Source organism: Mus caroli, unplaced genomic scaffold (assembly GCF_978045245.1).
Source record: "Mus caroli unplaced genomic scaffold, Mus_caroli_1 scaffold_18, whole genome shotgun sequence".
NCBI lineage: Eukaryota > Metazoa > Chordata > Mammalia > Rodentia > Muridae > Mus > Mus caroli.
The window spans coordinates 33,454,837-33,473,904 of record NW_028227273.1 but is presented as its reverse complement, the minus strand read 5'-3'; positions in this window follow the sequence as shown (position 1 = coordinate 33,473,904).

The following is a 19,068-nucleotide window of genomic DNA, read 5'->3' as shown; positions in this document are numbered from 1 at the left end:
GGATGGTGGGGGGAGTGGGGAGGGAGAGGAGGGGAACCTGATCTAATATAGGGTGAGGGAAAAGGACTGAAGCCCTGAGGTCCAGCAAAAAGGTAGGAAACAGACATCCTAGGGAGATAGGCAGTTGGGGGGGACCCCCAAAATTGCACTAGAGACCTGGGAGGTAAAAGTCTCTCAGGACTCAAAGGGAGGGACCTTAGATTAAGTCCCCAACACTACAGAGAAGGAACATATAGAGCCTACCTCCAACAGGAAGACAGGTCATCAAATGAGGGGAGGGGGCGGCATCCCATAGTCAAAACTCTGACCCATAATTGTTCATGTCTGAAAGAATTACAGGGATGGAAATGGAGAGGACCCTGAGGAAAAGAAGGTCCAGTGACAGGCCCAAAGAGGGATCCAGCTCAAGGGGAGGTCCCAAGGCCTGACACTATTACTACTGTTAAGTTATATCATAATCTTCATGGTATTATAATAAATTTTGTTTTGTTTATTTTATACAGGTTCAGAGAAGTTTTCCATGAAGCTGTTATTACATGCAGATTGATAATGGTAATGTGACTATTTGAAACTGACAGAGAATCACTTCAACCCATGACAGATTTCAAAATATTTCTGGCCTTGTTGTGAAAAGTGTGATAGACAAGAACAAAAAATATGACCATGTATGTGACTACAAAGACAATATGGAAACTTTCTCTGCAAATTTTACTAATGAAGTTAAATTATCTGTGCCAACTCAGACTATCCTTGGGATCCAGGACAAGGCAATTGACTCAGTTGGATTGTAGCTATGGAAACTGAAGCCTTTCTATGCTTACTTGTTTGATTGTTTTAACTTCCTAACATATTTCTCACATATGTCTGAAAGCAGATCTATAGGACAGTAGGTTCTTAATAAGGGTGTTCTAAATAAAAGTCAACTAATAATACCATCTTCTCACCCATCTCCTTCCTCATGCATTTGGTAAATACTACAAGCAGCATTTAAGCTTCATATTTCTTGGTAAATTGCTTTGTGATTCAGTGGTTTATATAAACACAGGAAAATAGAGTTTACATTTGTGGAGTGGTTGCTTTGTAGAAGAATTTAATCCATCTCTATATAACTCAAAGGGCCATAAAAATTGCACTGTAGCCCAGGCTGGTCTTAAAATCATTATCCTTCTACATTAGCCTCTCAAGATTTCGAATTACAAACATGACATACCACAACTGACACTCTTATATATTTTTAAAAAGGTGAAGACTGTTGGAGTATTAGAGAATTCTCTAATTGTATATAGCATAATTCTGTGTCAAAAAGAACACATATACATAACATAATGAATATAATATGAGTAATTCTTTAAGTATGTTTTAAATATTGCTTGATATTCTCTGGATGGCAAAGGGCTGTCATTTCTTCATATTCCATCTCATAATAAATTCTGGGTCCTGAATAATATATTTAAAGAATGATCGACCAGTAAATGGCTAGATCTAGACCTAGACTTCCAGGTACTACCTAGTCTGTCTTTCTTTCTTTCTTTCTTTCTTTCTTTCTTTCTTTCTTTCTTTCTTTCTTTCTTTCTTTCTTTCTTTCTTCCTTCCTTTTTCTTTTTCTTTTTCTTTTTCTTTTTCTTTTTCTTTTTCTTTTTCTTTTTCTTTTTCTTTTTCTTTTTCTTTTCCTTTTTCTTTTTTCTTTAGATATTTTCTTCATTTACATTTCAAATGCTATCCTGAAAGTTCCCTATATCCTTCCCCTGCCCTGTTCCCCAATCCACCGACTCCCAGTTCCTGGCCTTTGCATTCCCCTGTACTGGGGCATATAATCTTCACAAGACCAAGGGCCTCTCCTCCCATTGATGGCCTACTAGGTCAAACTCTGCTACATATTCAACTAGAGAAACACACTCTGGGGGGTACTGGTTAGTTCATATTGTTGTCCCTCATCTAGTCTTATTTCAAAAGTTATCTTCACATCAAGCATTTTCTGATGACATTCACCAAAAACAACAACTAAGTCTGAGTTTAATTACTATGCATATGTCAGCTTTAAAAAAATTGGTAAGAAAATTTGGTAAGTGAAAACAGAAATTTGCAAGTAAATATCTTAGGACAATAATTTTAGAATGTTTGCTAACTAGTAACCCTTGAAAAAATATTTTTCCTCTCTTAGGTTTATTCAACACTTCTAAGAGGTTGGTGTACTTTTTGAAAAGAGGAGCATGATGGAATTATTTTTATAAACAATCTTCTGTTTCAAAGAGCTCATATTTATAATCTTCTAAGAATGGTTTGTTCTGATGCATTTTTATTGTTGTGCCTTCCATATGTTAACAACCTGAAAACTGTTCCAATACAGCTGTTAGTCTTATTTCTCAAATCACAAATACACCATACTTACAAGAGACTTTTCAGCACTTACATTCAGGATTTTAGGGTTTGGTTCTATTTAAGTATTTCCTGAGAAAAGAATCATTTGAATTTGTGGTTCTGATAATTGTTTGATACATCTTGCAAGAACCAGCAGCATTAAAAGGTTGTAGAAATATCTCCCTTCAAAGCAAATGGCCATCATATTCACTACTAATTAGGAAAGTCTCAGCATTTCTAGGATCAAGGTTTTACCACAATGAATCAACAACGTGTTTGAGGAGTCATCTACCGAAGTTTATTCCTTTCTGTCTAATCAAGGCCACACTAGGTTTGTCCTGTTTCCTACCAACATGTGTGAAAATGGGATAGACAACCCTATTAAGATATTTTGTGATATCGACAACAAGTAAAACCAAATTTTGTACACAGCAAGGTTTACAATACAGTTTGTAATTACTTTGTAAATTTTGCTTAATATAGCAGGATTTATGTTGAATATAATGAATGGTAGATAATCCTGATTAAGAATAAGTTAAGAGCCTAAGGTCCTTAGAAGTACTTTTATAATTTGAAGAGAATTTAGATGTTCATATGAGATCATGACATTCACTAAGCAGGCTGGATGACTGAAGATTTTCAAAAATCTAATAACCTAAAATTTCTATTGGAAAACTTGTACTGACTCAAAGAAGACTATAAAAATAGGGAAGCATTGTTATTTTTCTTCTATAATACATACATATCATCTGTCTGACAATAGAAACCTTTGATATTTCATTGCTAGTATGTTCCTTGTATGAATCAAGAAAAAGAAAATGGAATATTACTCACATAATTTCACAAATTTTGTTCTGAAACTAAATCCACGTCCTTAGACACAGGTATAAATGTACTTTGAAACGTACTTTGAAAGACATGAACATTTATTCAAACACAGGGGGACTCATTTTAAACTCCAAAGAATCCTATTTGTCTCACTTTCAAAAGGAATCCAGAGGTGCAATTATTAAACAAAGTCAGTGAATAAATGCTTATAAACTCTTAAATGTTATTAATTTTAGCTTTATCCTATCTCCTCTGATTTGTGCTAATAAATTATTTTAAATTAAACTAATTCTATTATTTATAAAAGATAATTTTATTTGCCAGATTCAATTGTCATCTCAGAGTTTTACTGCTGAATGAACTCTAGCTGGCTGGTTCAACTCATCTCTGGCTCAAAACCCCTCTCCAACTGAACGAATTCAAACTGGCTTCTCTTGGCTTCTCACTGAATTTCTTTACTTGGAAAAACTGCCTCTGAATAATTCCACAAACTGGATTGCATTCACTGCACAAAGTGAATGGAACTGTACAAAGTCAACTAGACTCAATTGGATGTAGCCAAACTTAACTGAATTGCACTGAACTGAATGCAACGGAACTGCACTCACCTACCTGCCCTTTCTTTGCTCCTGACTCACTCTGTGCTGAATTAAGTAGCTCCTCTTTCCTGTCTGCTCTCATGAAAATTGGGTGCATTCTGTCTCTAATTCTGTCAAATCTTTGTCAGATTCATCACTTTATCTGCTCCTAAATTCTATGACACTTTCAAATATGCTGCTTTCTAACTATTGTCTTCGTTGTTTGGGATTCAGGTGTATTCTAATGGTGTGTCTACTTTCTAGACAGAGTAGTGAAAAGTGTATCATTCGAGCCAGATTACACAGATCTAGAAGGTCTTTGAGTGTGACCCCATGCCAAAGCAGCAATTAAAATTACTCTACAATCATTTACCTTAAAGGATCAGTATATCTCCTAACTTTATCTAATTTTTGTTTGATAACATTGTGGTAAAAGGCTATGTGTTCCAGCTAGTGTGTGTGTGTGTGTGAGATAACAGGATCCTACTTCTACAAAAATTATGGCCTACCATGGTAAAGGACTCTCTTGGGCTAGTATGTAGTCCAAACGGATTGCTTTTAACCTAACTACAAATCCCAAAAATGAGTATATTTCTTGGTTTCACAGTGTTAAAGACAAGCTATCTCAACAAGGATTCATTTTTAGGCAGGAATTTGAGACTACAAAACTGAATTGAATGCCCACTCATTTCAAATCCGAATCACCAATTTTTTAATTGAACAAGAAGATGTAAAAGATCATTTTAAGCAATGATTGAATCACTCTGAATACACTTCTCTAAAATTCGTACACTCATTCTGTTTTAGCACTACATGAGTTTTTCATTCTTTATATGCAATTAACTTTCACATACTAGTGACAAGGGAGGAGAAAAAAGGCAGAATACATAAACCAAAAACGAAAAATAATCAAAAATCCTTTGTTATTGAAGAATAACTATTTTTCTTTCACTGTAGATTTCTGTAAGCATTCATTTCCCCATTTGTTGTTTTCTTAGATGAATATTAAAGTCACTTTATATTTTCCAAGTACATTTCAACAGGCAACTAAATATATTTAAATGTAATAGATAAAAGACAGTTTTACTTAAAACAACTGTCAAAAATTCAACAGACAGTGTTTATTAAAATAAATAACATGAAATATGTGCATTTAAAACACCCTATGTGATCCTTGGAAGTGCAAGGTTGTGGGTAAGATAACAGAGCTTGTTTACTTCATTCTTTGTTATCAGAATGGACTATTTGCATATTAACTCACTACTCTTAAGCATGCTAAACTTCACAGAAGCAGTTTCACAATTGTTATATGTAAGTTAGTGTAATAATTAGCAAACAGTAAATTCTGAGTGTTCTGAACATGTCTCAGTCAATTTATTTCCTGATCATTCATTCCTTCCACAGTTATTTACTGAGTATTTTTTATGTTCCTGACACTGTGTCAATCATTGCAAATGAGAAAGTGAAAATAAAACAAGCGGGTTTTTCCTAAAGTTAACAGTCTCACAGAAAATCACTGACATTAAACATGCACGCACAACCAAAATTTAAATGACTCCGGGAAAGATAGGCACATTGTGCTAGGAGGTTTTTTAACAGTGTTAAAATATACTCACCAGTGGTGAATATATTTTCTCCTGTGAAAGTGATGATTTGACTGAAAACTGATAAGTAATTCAATACACACACAAAAAAATACAGGAAATAGAAGTTTAAGAAACATTAGCTCTTGCAGAGCCATATAATATGCATAGAGAGAAACACATGTATGAAAAATATCTACTTTTGTGCAGAGACAATGGGGTATCTGGAAGAGATTAAATTAGAGCTGTCTTTAGATGCCAGAATATGCTGCCTTTTGTTTTTATGTTCTTGTATACTGATGTTATTCAAAGCAATTATTGACAGCCATCAGATTAAGCAGACATGATATGCTGAGACTGCTCTTCCAAAATATAGCTTAGTGTATAGCTTAGAAAAGCTTACCAGGACGTATCAAGACTTGTTGATCAACATATATTCATGAAATTACATAGAGGAATTTAAATTGCTCACCGTTTTATGGATCAGAGATACTCCCTGGACTCAGCTGAAACGTCTCACTTATGTGCTGTCAGAATACAGTCAGCTATGTGCACCAACATTTGAAAGGTACTTCTCTGCTTCCTGATCCCAAAGAAAAACCTAGGCTACAAGTGTCTCACCATCCAATAGGCAGACTGAGGCTACTTCATGTGCAGCAGTGAGCTCAAAGATACATGAGTAAGATAAGATATGTCTTCAGCCCTTCCTTGTGTGACCCTTGATGATATCTAAAGAACCAAATAAAATCACACATCTATCAAGAATCTCAAATGGGAAAACACACAAAAAAGCATGATAAGGATTTCAAATAAGAATTATTTGTGACCATGTGTCTAGTCTATCGTAGAGATAAGGGAAAGGTGCTGTGTCTGAGTTTGATGGATGTTTTCTTGCTTGCTTCAGGTGGACTTCAAATTGTGAATTATGGGGACTCCATGCTCACAGCTATATAAAATTTCCATTGAGTCAGCAGCCTCAGGGTCCATGTTTATAAACTCAACTAATGAAAGCTCCTGACCACAGAGGGTGAGTTATTGATAGAAACTTTATTATAGATTCATGTTGGATGGGAGCTTAAGGGAGAGAAAGGAGGCAGAGAGCCTGTAGAGAGATGACAGTCCCTCAGAGAGGGCATGACACTGAGCTGTTATTCTGGAGCTTGTAAGAGAACTGATAATGAGTGAAGCATGGAGAGGTCATTAGTCCAGCCAGCCCACCCATGAGGTGTGCAAGTGGCTCCTTGCACACATTAGGTTCACATTTGCATGTATAGTCGAGGAGGCTCATTTAGAAGAGACAACAAGGAGCCAGGAAAAATCTCTTCTAGCATTCTTGCTGGCAAGGACACTACCAGAACTACTGGTTTGTGGTCCTGATCCTACCTGACACATTTCCATCTCCTGATATCAGTATTCATAGGCTACACTAAATAAGTCAAGCAGAGAGGTCTGGGTCCAGTAAGATGACTCAATCAGATTGTATGTTTTGTTTCTATTCTGGACTTGAAAACTATTTCAGAGAAAAAGTAGATAGAGCATCCAAGATGACTTGGGTAGAGGGAGTGAATCTGAGCAACAGCTGACTAAAGAGCTTGTTTTTTTACAAAGCTTCACACAACGGTTCCACTCAATAAGTTGGAACCAATAGAAATCCTTGTTTTGGGTTATAGATATATGTTGAAATGAGATTGCTTTGAGAATTTTAAGACAAGATAGTAAATAGGTCTATGGAGCTCATAAAATATGGATCTGAAGCTCATACGGAAAGGTCAGGCTTTTGATTAAAGATTTTGAATCCATCAGTAGATAGAGTTTAATTGAAGCTTTAGATAGTCTTGCCATCCTCTAAATTGATAAAAATCAATAAAGGGAATAACAGCACTTAGATCTACATTGTGAATATATTCAAAAAGTTTTTTAAAAAAATCTATAGAGAACATCAAAAAGTAATCAGAAAGAAAGGAGGAAATCTAGATTGTATCATGGGAGTGCCTAGATAGAGTAAATGTACAGCAGACAAGAATCTACTAAAGTAACTGTAAAAGCTGATGAACAAAATTTGCTTTTGGGTTGAGTCTTGGGTGCATACTGGTGATGTTAGTAAAAAGGGTTTCTGGAGTGAACTTTTGGCCATTATGGTAGTTGGTGAAAATGTAGATTGCATGGCTTCTAGGTACATTCAGTATGTGTGTGTACAAACTCAAGCCCAGTGATGGAGAGCCCTTACTTATTTTGGAGTATGGGTGTGGGCAGGTTTGAGAAAAAAAAATAGAAGCGACAAGAATAATGTATTTATTCTCCTATAGGATAAATATGAGATAGACTTCCCCAAACCATAAGAGAGTAAGCATGTAAGACATACCTTGTATTTGAAAATCAGACATATTTCCCTAAGATAATGTAGCAGAGAAGCTTTAAAAAGTTAATTTTACTCATTTTGCTGATTAATATTTCAGATTGTTATTGTAACAGGATGCTTTCTCTCAGGTAAAGATGATCCATAAAATCAGAATTGTTACACAGATGTAATTTCAATAAGAAACCAGAGCCCACAACCTAATGGCTGTTTAACCGGGATGGAGGTACCAGCTGTCGATTCAGATGTCTGAATATGATAATGCCTTTATTATTTACTAATTATATGATCTTGAAAATACTCAACTTCTCTCTGCCTAAATTTAGCATTTTGTAACTTGATGATAAGTTATACACTTGTGCTAATCAAATAATTTCTTGCAATAACTTATAAATGGGGTATGTTCCCTTTCAAAAAGAAAATATTTATTCAAAGTATTAAAATATACAGATATAGAAATATAATATTAAAAATTTCCTTTATGTTTTGCCATTATTAGAGTTTTATTATTTAGGGTTTAAAATTTATGTGTATGGTTGTTTTGTCTGCATTTTTATCTGTCCACCATGTGGATCCCTGGAGTCCCATGGAGGACAGAAGAAGGCAGAAGAGGGCAGAAGATGTCCTGGAAACAATGTCATCAATGGTTGTGAGCCTCCATATGGATTTTGGGAAATGAGCTAATGTCCTCTGGAAGACTCGCCTTTGCTCTTAACCAGTTTGAGGTTTTTTTTTTTTTTTTTTTTTTTCTTTTTGAGGCAAAAACTCATCATGCCCAAGTTCATTTAATACTGCCTGTCATTGCCCATCAGCCTCTTGAGTGGTGAGAGTATAGGCATAGGATAACGTCCCTGTCTTGAGTTTTCTAAATCTATATATTTATAGAGGATAAATTTAAAAATACTGAACCTCTCAGAATTGAAAATGCACATATTATTCTTATGCATATAAATGATAAAAGGAACGTTGAACATGTTCATCAAGAAATATGAAACAATATAGAGTCTGATTGTGCCTGTATTTTTATAAAACAGTATTTAAAAATGAAAAGGAACAATGTTGTGGTTTAGTAGTTGTGTAGAACATAAAGTTATGATCAGAATAATTTAAACAGTTAAGGATATAAACACCATAAATGAAGGAGTGTCATTAATCTAAAAGTTTAGTGAAAACATCCTGCTTTAACTTCATCACGGAAGAATCATCCTTGTTCTATTGAAATGATATCAACCAGTATAAATGATGTTATCCAAATGCCAGACATACTTTAGAATGTCTGTCTTCTAATCTCAAATGGCTTTGCCACTTAAGCTAGAATTGGACCACAGAAGTAGAATACTTCACCAGTGTTGCAATATGTTAGCATATGAAGTCATTCAAAATGTTAAATTTTAGTACTAAGCCATTTCTGGAATAGGAACTGACAATTAAAAGTAATATGTTTATTGAGATTTCTAAAAATGCTCTCTCGATTGCATGCTTAATCCCATTTTCTCATTTGTACTGCATGGACCTTATTCGAGCCAAGTAGGATTTGGGGAAATTTCAGATATTGATCTTCCGATGTAGCATTTTGAGCTCTTATTGATCATACTCTATGTCCACTGAAAGAGATATGAGGAAAATTCTGTTATGCCAAGACCTTCTAGGCCTGAAGGGAAATATTCTTCACACACTAACATGGGATCATGCCTTTGCTTATGTGACTCATTCAATTCCACTCTCTAAAGTAGCCTAATAAACCATAGTGATTTTGGCACCTAGAAGGTAACTCAGTTTCCTCTCCACTTCATTTCTAGCACAAGTCAAACATGACTAAAGATTGAAAGATTTTTTTTAATTCTCTAGTCTGTAGAAAAGTACATGAGATTCACCGCACAAAATAAATGAATAGCTACAGTGTTCAAATAGGATACGTTGCTGTTGCCCCTGTTAATGGTTCCAGCTGGTCTATAGCAAGTTGTGCTCTCTCCACCTGTACCGGCTGATAACTATCCAGATTCATAGCGTAGAGTTATTTTTCTCTACCTGTTCAGTTGAATAGGATGAAAAGGGGAAACGGAAAAGAAAGAGCTGTGTTGTGCACGTCTTAAGAACAATGGGCTCATTAACTTTCCATGTTATAATTCATAGAGTATGGAAAGCAGTGATAATTTTTGGGTTTTCTGTAATGACAATAAACAATTGAAATAATGGTAGTAATTTCCTCTACAGCTTTTGTTTCTAAATTTGAAAATTCTAAAATGTCCTGTTTATGTGTTTGACAGCATTTGTTTTTTTGTATACAATTTTTCTGTGATTTTTCAATCCTAGTATTTAAATTATCTTTATTTTGCCTTCTTTCTGTTCCTTCTGACCCAATAGTTATTTTTAATTTGTAGTAAAGATATAGTACATGTGTGTATTTTAAAATTTGCATAAGAGATATACTACATAAGCTGAAATAATAGCAATAAATAAATAAATAAATAAACCCAGGTTCTCCCTGGGAATCTCAACTGAATGATATTGCAGTTTCTATAATAAGCCAACTGTTTTGTTTCTTTTAGATAGTTTTAAGTACCTAATAGAAAACTGCATGAGCTTGGCTGCATTTAAGATTTTACCTTATAATCTGTAAACATTTCCTTTTACTCACAAAGATAGGAAAAAAAGAAGAGGTAACAAAAAAAAAATCAAAAAACAAAAAATAAGCCTCAAGCATTAATTATCTGCTTATTCCATTTTTTGTCTCAAAAGTATATATATATATATATATATATATATATATATATATATATATATATATATATAACAGTTTTCTTTGTTCCTTTCCTCTTTCTTAATATTAATAAGCAATGTTATATGAATATAAGTAACTATTTGAGAATTTAAAATATACCTCACTAGGAACAAATGGAACAGGTCTGGAAGAAACATACCTTATTTTATTATGTTCCCAAGTATCACAGTATCAACTTTGGTAGCTGAACAACTTGATTATGCTAAACTAAAAATTACTTCCTATCAAGGGGTCCCAAGATGAGAATCTATTTATTTTCTCTATGTGAAAAAAATAATAATTTGTCACTCAAATGAATTATGAGCACATACATGTGTTTTTCTAAGTATGACCTAGCCAGTCTGAATAGTCTTACAGCTGTGTATGTTTGGGAGGCTGACCATTTACCATTGGGTAAATCGAATGACATACTCTTAACTGGAAAAGATTATTTCTTCCACTAACAGCATTTCTGACTTGCCTTTAGTTCATGTGTAGGCTTGAAGTTCCTTAGTTTTTTCTCCATCCACTTTGGCATGTCTCTTGTCCTTGTTCAGCTCAAGTTTAGGTAGTTATGTTGGTGAGATTTATGGGGATAGCTTTTAATATTACAGTAAAATGCAATTTCTTATCAAATACCTCAATGCTTTAGATTTTTTCCAATCTTTCCACATCTACTTTCATAATCTCTGTGATTCAAGTGCTGGAGTTTATTGTAGATATCCATATAATAGTAACAGTTAATGAAAAAAGAGCACAAATACTTGAAAGAGAGAAATGGGACTATATATATGAGAGGGATATATAGGAAGAGAAAAAGGAAAGAAATGATGGACTAATATTATATTCTCTCTTCCCCTCTTACTGGCTTCATCCTTATTGTGGATTGTACCAAGAGGAGTGACCATTACTTGGGGTAAATAAGATAAAGTTAGGACATAGTTTACATATTACCAAAGGACTGGGATGCTACTTGAGTCTGATGGTTGTGTATGACATAATTATCCAATTCAAACATGAATCATTAGTGCCAAGGATCAGAATCACTGGTTATTTATAAACAAACCTAGTTCTCAAAATACTTTGAACTGTGTCTGTTTTATCTAGAAGTAAAGATGACTGCAGTAATAAATGTTATTAACATAATTATAAAATGTATCCCTAGCTCATTTGTCATCATACAGCGTGGTGCCTTTGAAGAGTGAAGCTGAGCTGAAAGTCATCCATGACATTTGTCACAAGAAGAATTTAAAAAAAAATTAATTAGTGGCTATTGAACTGAGTGATTCCTAAAAGTCAGGGACATAAATCGGTGTGGTAATTTGTGTAATGGTTATTATTTAGTTAATGCTAATATAATGATTAGAGATGAACTCTTCCTTAAGGAGACTAGCGATCTCCTTTGCTTTTCCAGAAGTCAAAATATAAGCAGAGAGTGGTTATGTGAATTAGTCAAAGGATGTGGTTCTCCTGAAGTGTTCATTAGAGTCAGTCTTTGTCACCCTAAGAATTCCATTATACTACCCTTACATCTTATGAGGTCAGCTAATCATATTTTTTTTCCAATGAGCATTTGTTATAATGAAGGTGGAAGTCATTATCATCAACAATGACTATTTTCAGTCTCTATTCATGTAGAAATTATTATCTATAGAAATTGCCACCATTCAGTGATCCTGATGTAAAGCTGCAGGAAATCCTTTGTCAGACTCACAAAAGTTAACCAGGAGGTTATCAGAGTGTATGACATAAAACCAGAGTTACAATCTAAACTTAGAAAATCGTTATTTCAGGAAGTAAAAGATTAATATATTCTCTTATCTTAATCAAATAAGCCCCTTGCAATTTCTTTAGTTAATTCTGAAGACATTTTCTATCCCTCATCTTAAATGCTGATATGTAGTGTATAATTTTTTTCAAACCACATGATGAAACTAAATGAAAATACAGTATTTTTACTCATTGCAGCTAATTTCTGTCTTTGTATTTTGGTTGTTATTGTTGTTGATTTTATTCCTGAGAAACGATTGTGATGGCTTGGGAGTATATTAGATTCCAACATTTACAACTTTTGGAAATGATGTCTTTTTAAACCAAATGATAGCAGCCAGAAGAGCATACCATTATAATTCAAGGTTAAGAAACTATCTGGAAGGTGGATATGGGAGAGGATGCTTCTACTATAGCCACAGCACCAAATCGGGCCATCCATCAACCTTGGTCCCTCATCATGATGATATTACTCACTGTCTGGAAAAAGGACTATTATTGGCTCAAGATTTAAAAAACTCTGACTGAAAGGCTCAGGATGTGTCTGATAAAAGGGACCTGTTTGCAAATTAGAAGAAGACAAAAATAGCATGTCTAGTTGTTGAGGTTAGTGTTCTATTTTCTATAAAAAATAATTATGTTCTCTTAACACTATATTATCTCTCCTTATTCCATCTGTCCTTTTGTCTATGTGTATATTTAAAGCTATGGACCCAGATGAATGAAACATCAGAATGAGACATGTCAATCAATTTCTAATGTGAGATAATCTAAAGTCATGACTAAATCATATGAATGTGGTATAATTAGCAGGCATGACTATCAAATTACTCAGAAAATGTATTTCAAAAGGGCACAGATGACAAAGATTTATCTCACTTTTTTGTTGGTTTGCTTTGCTTTTATTTTGTTTTAAATCATGACTCAATCCTCTTGTGACTCTAAGCAATTAAATTTTTTGTTATGAAACCTTAACTCCCTTCCTTTCAAACTATATTGTTTCTGGCACTCAAACATTTCTAAATCAGACTCTCAGAAGTATTCTGAAAATAGAAAAGGAGATGAAATCACACAAACAGAGAAATCCAGCAAGTGCCACTCAACAAGGAGAAGAACCCTTTGTTTTTTCACTCATGTCTTAGTTAGGGTTTCTTTTGCTGTGAAGAGACACCATGACCAAGGCAATTCTTATAAATAACAACATTTAATTGGGGCTGGCTTACAGTTTCAGAGGTTTAGTCCATTATCATCATGGCATGAAGCATGGAAAGATGCAGGCAGACATAATGCTGGAGTTACCAAAAGTTCTTGATTCAAAGGCAGCCAGGAGAAGACTCTCTTCTACCCTGGGAGGAACTTATACATAGGACCTCAAAGATTACTCCCATAATCATACACTTCATCCAACAAAGCAAACCTAATAGTGCTTCCTATAGGCCAAGCATATCCAAGCCATGACTACTTCATTTTAATATTCCAAATAGGATGGCACAATGAATTTGATAGTTTGTTGAAGGTTCAGACACTTAGAAGACTGATATTCAGAACATTATGATTCATGCTTGGCAAACTGTTATCCTTAGTTTGCATGTTATTCATTATGCTTCTTTCATTATGCCCAAGTATGTCCAAGTCATATAATGCATTCCCTTCCACTCCAATTGCTGCTGCTGCAGCCATATGAATTGGTTCAGAAGACGTTTGATTTTTTTTTTTTTAATTCTACTTGTCTCTTTGTCCAGCATCTGACTGTGGTTATCCCCCAAGCATGGCAGCAGGGTTGCATATAATGTTTCTTTGTTCTAAATATATAATAACAAATGACAAAAATTAAGTAAAAGGAGGCTTTTGTGTTTAGGAAGCCACATTCCCACAGCAGCTAGATTAATGTTCACTTAGAAGCTACCTAGTGAGCAATAGAAGATTCTCACCATGAAACTCATTACCATCACTTTGCTACTTGTAAGAAAGAATTTACATGGCCTCAAGCTTAATGCTAACCTAAAGCTGCCTTATGGAGTGAAAGGTTAGAATAAACTCACTTTACTTTCCATTGGCTAGCAGGGTAGAAAGGCAGGACTAAGCACATTCTCTCCCACTAAGCCCAGATAAGGCAACTCATCAAGGAGAAAGGGATCCAAAGGCAAGCATACAAAGGAGAGACCACACCCCACTCCACCTGTTAGAAAATCCACATTAAGAGCAAGTTGCACAAATGCTACATATGTGTACTATTGGTACTCTGTCTGGACTCCATCCTCACAGTTACCTGGCAACAGCCAGGTATGCTGCTCCCCACAGTTACCTGGCAACAGTCAGGTAGGCCTGGCCCACTATAAAAAGGACTGCTTGCCCCCTTCTCCTTCTCTTGTTCTCTTACTCTCTTGCCTTTCTTACTTTTGCTTCTCTCCTGTTTCCCTTCCCCTCTCTCCATATGGACATGACTGGCCTCTACTTCTCTGTTCTCTCCTCTCTGCCTTTCACTTTGCCTCTACTACTCTCTTAACTCCCCTCCCCATTCCCTAAATAAACTCTATTCTGGTCTCTCAGGGGAAAGGGATGCCTTGGCATGGGCCAGAGGAGGTACCCCCTTCCCCCACATCTCACCACACCCCATAGGACATATTCTTATATTCGTTTATGTTTTTTATAATCACAACATGTATAAGTGCCATGTCCTGCATGGTCATGTGGAAGGAATGATGTGATCCAGTAACTGCCCCAGAAGGAGAGCTGGCAGGATGTGGGCCTCCACAAGTTCTTATGGTTGCTAGGCATGAGTCTTGTTTATATAATAATGCACATAATTTATTTTATGTTTCTCTTACTGGAGTTGTTCTCTCTGGGAATGTTATTGAGAGAAAGATGAAATTTTGGGACCTATAATTCATGTAAAATATACAAGAAAGTTGTTTGTGAGCCTAGAGGCTGCCTAAGGCTGAGAACAAAGAGGTACAGGCCCAGACATGTCCTAGCAGGCCAGTCGTTAAGGCATTCCTGAGAACAGCTTGACCATACAGATAAAAAGAGTACAAGGACAGAACAGGGCTATCTTGGTTGAGTCCACACCATCTGGCCCTGCCCCTCCCTTTGCCCGCTGACCTCCTGACTCAGTTCAGAGTCATATATTAACCACATGTTCCGCTGACCTAGATAAGCACATGGCCCTCAGACTTCCTAATGCATCGATCTATGCGTACACTTTTACTGAGGTATAACTATTCTGTTGAAATTTAAGTCGTCCAATCATGTGAAACCATGCCAATTCTTTCCCCAGCCCCAGACCCTTTTCTATAAAAACCCCTAGCTTTCAAGCCTCGAGGTCGACTGCACTATCTCCTGTGAGAGATGCATGTCACTGGAGCTCTGCCAATAAACTGCCTCGTGTGTTTGCAGCAAGAAGGATTCTCACGTTTCTTTGGGTGCGCTCAATCCCAAGGCTAGAGTGGGGGTCCCCGAAAGGGGGTCTTGCATTATCAGAGGACTTTCTCCCTGCCAAGGTTAATGACTCCATGATAATTAGAAGTATGATGAATCCAGGAGGTGAAGGTGTGTCTAATGTCCTTAACAAAATGGTAAAAGCTTGTGACCTTCCAGGCAACCCTGAAGTTGTGGGAAAGAACTCTAAAAATAACATGAGTTCAAAATTATATAGACAGGACTTCTCAACTCTGCAAAAGATAGGGATGCAATATCAATTCTAGGCGGAGCTTCATGAACCTAATAAAACAGAGGCAGCTGCACTATGATCCAGCTGGTCAGAAAGATAGAGGAAGATAAAGAGATTTGGGGAGTGGTGATTGCAGGGCAAGATCCCACCCAGCTAAGTTTATTGCTGTGCTTATAAAGGTGCAAAGACTCCTGAGTTCAAGGTCAGCCTTGGACAGAGCTGACAGAGTGAGTAAGGCTCAAGCTTGATGACAATGTTGATCTCAGAGCAAAATTCAACCTAGCTAGCTATTGTTTGTGCTTACAAAGGCAAGCTGATCTCTGAATTCATTTGCCTTGTTAAAAAAACATGCTTGCTATCTTTTCTAAGAATCTAGGGGCTAAGGTCATAAAATGCTGATTCATGGGATAATCTAAAGGAAATCCCTGGTGGACAACTCAATTGATATGCAAATAAAAGACTAGGCTTTGTTCTGCAATAGGTCAGCTCTCTAGAGATCTCTGGAGAGCTATCTCAAGCAGAACCCAGATCTGTCAACTTGTACCCACTTTGAATTGTTCTTTTGAAGCTCCCAAATACCCATGCCTCAGGAGCCGCCCTCAAATCTGGTCCTTGGTGTAGGGGGCCTAGGTTCAGCCCATGCATGTTCTTTGGTTGATGTTTAGTCTCTGTGCACCACCATAGGCCCAGGTTAGATGACTCTAGGTCTTCTTATTGTATCCTTGACCCCTCAGACTCCCTCAGTCCTTGCCTCTACTCTTCCAAAAGACTCTGTACACTCCACCTACTGTTTTGCTCTGAATCTCTGCATCTGTTTCTAACAGCTGCTGCATGAAACTCAGAACACAGTTATTCTAGGCTCCTGTCTGCAAGCATAGCAAAGTGTCATTAATCCTGTCAGGAGTTGACACTCTCCAATGGGATAAGTCAAGTTGGGTCAGTCACTGAAAGAAGCCCGCCCCCAGTTCCAAGTCCCCGAATTGTCCCAGAGATGCCCCCCATCCCCATACCTATTTTCATTCTCTCTCCCAGCCCTCTCTACAGGCACACTTTTCTCACAACTGTTCCCCTCCCAATCCTCTCTCCCACCCAGTTTCTTTCCTCTACCCAGCTTTGATGTCTATTTTATTTCCCCTTCTGAGTGAGATTCAAGAATCCTCCCTTGGGCTCTCCTTGTTTCTTAGCTTCTTTGGGTATGTTGATTATAGCATGGTTATCCTGTACTTTGAGCTAATATCCACTTATGAGAGAGTACATTATCATGTGTGTCTTTCTGATCTGCGTTACTTCACTCAGGATATTTTCTAGTTTCAAACATTTTTGCCTGAACTTTTTGTTTATGCCTTTGCTTTTAAAAGCTGAATAATATTCGGTTGTGTAATATTCTGAACCTCATTTTCTTTATCCACACTTTAGTTTGGAACATCTAGGTTGTTTCTAGTTTCTGGCTTTTACAAATAAAGCTGCTATGAACATAGTTGAGCAAGTGAACTTGTGGAATGGTGGATCATCTTTTGGGTATATCCCCTGGAGTAATATAGCTGGGTCTTGATTTAAAACTATTCCAAATTTTCTCGGAAACCAGCAAATGAAATATTTCCAAAACTTCTCATATCTTTCTTCACCCTGATCTATTATCTATTATCTTCAGGAAAACAATGTAAATGACTGTTCTATATGTAGTGTCTTACTTTCTACCCTATAGTTGATGAATCATTATTACTTATATCTATAATTGTTTATATGAAAAGTGCAAAAAATCAAATATCTAATTAGATGAAATGAATATTAAATTAGTACTCCTTAGGTATTGGTGTTAATATAAAAAGATAATTTTTGTTAACATAAATCAGTTTATAATAAGAATATTTTTAAAAATTCAACAAAGGCAACACTGGTAGTCTATGGTTTTTCTTTTGTTGTTGCTTTTTTTATTTTTTTATTTTTTGAGTCAATCAAGGCTTCTTTAACCCAAAGCCCACAAATTAATATACCCATATCTTGTACTATATTTTTGATTTAATAATTGGTGCCTTCTAGACATACTAATGTCTACACATAAAAGGTACATGTACATCTACACTAATCTTATTTTTACAATATATTTATGAATTCCCTTATTAACTAGTGAGTTTCCATAAGCCTTTTACATAATTCTTATTTTAGGCTAGCCCATACCTAGCTCCTACTCTTCATTCTTTATGTACCATCCCTGTTTGCTCATCTAAACTGAAGTATACTACTTATTCTTTATATCATGTGAATCCAACTATCCTTCTATGCCTTTTGATTAGATTTTGAGACAATGGGTCTCACAAGAAACAGAACTGGTAGACTAAATATATGCATCCAAAGAGGATTGAGTATAGTGTTTTGGAGGCTGTCCTCCAAGTAGTTCAATAATGGCTAATTCCTCAAAATGGCTGTCCATTTATAGAAACATCAACAATCCAGTAGTTGCATAGTTCTCCTGAGTAGATTTCTCAGGAGCACCAGTCTGGTCCTGGAGTCCCAGGAAATTTGTAAAGAGCTTCCGTTATTCAGTCTGTGTTGGAATCCTGAAAAAGTAGTTTCTAATATTAAGGAAGGAATACCTCTGCAAGCCAAGAGTGAGGGCACATAGGCAAAAACCAAGAGATTTTTTATTCAGTGTTCTTTTATGAAGGTTGCCACCATTAGATATGACCCAGATTTAGGATGGGTCGTTGTAATGACTATTTCTGGTTGTCACCTTGATTATCTGGAATGAACTACAATCCAGAATTGGAGGGCTGATCTGTGATCCAGATCAGGTGCCTGGAAGACACAAAAGTTTCTGACCTGGATCTTGGCATGGAGATCTTGAGGCATAGTGCTGTGAAAAGCTTAGGCTCAGGCAAGGTAGTACACGCCTTTAATCCCAGGAGACTAAGGCAAGGCAATCTCTGAGTTCAAGGTTGACCTGGGACAAAACAAGTCCTAGATCCAGGCATGGTGGTACATACTTTTAATCTGGGTCACACCCACTGCTGGAGACCTACATAAGGGCATTGGACAAAGATAGATTCATCTCATTTGCCTGCTTGCATTTACTTGTCATTACATCTGTTGGAATCTACATCCACAGAAGACCAGCTGAAACAACTATCCTTGTGAGTCTGAGTATCTACTAGATTTTTGGACTT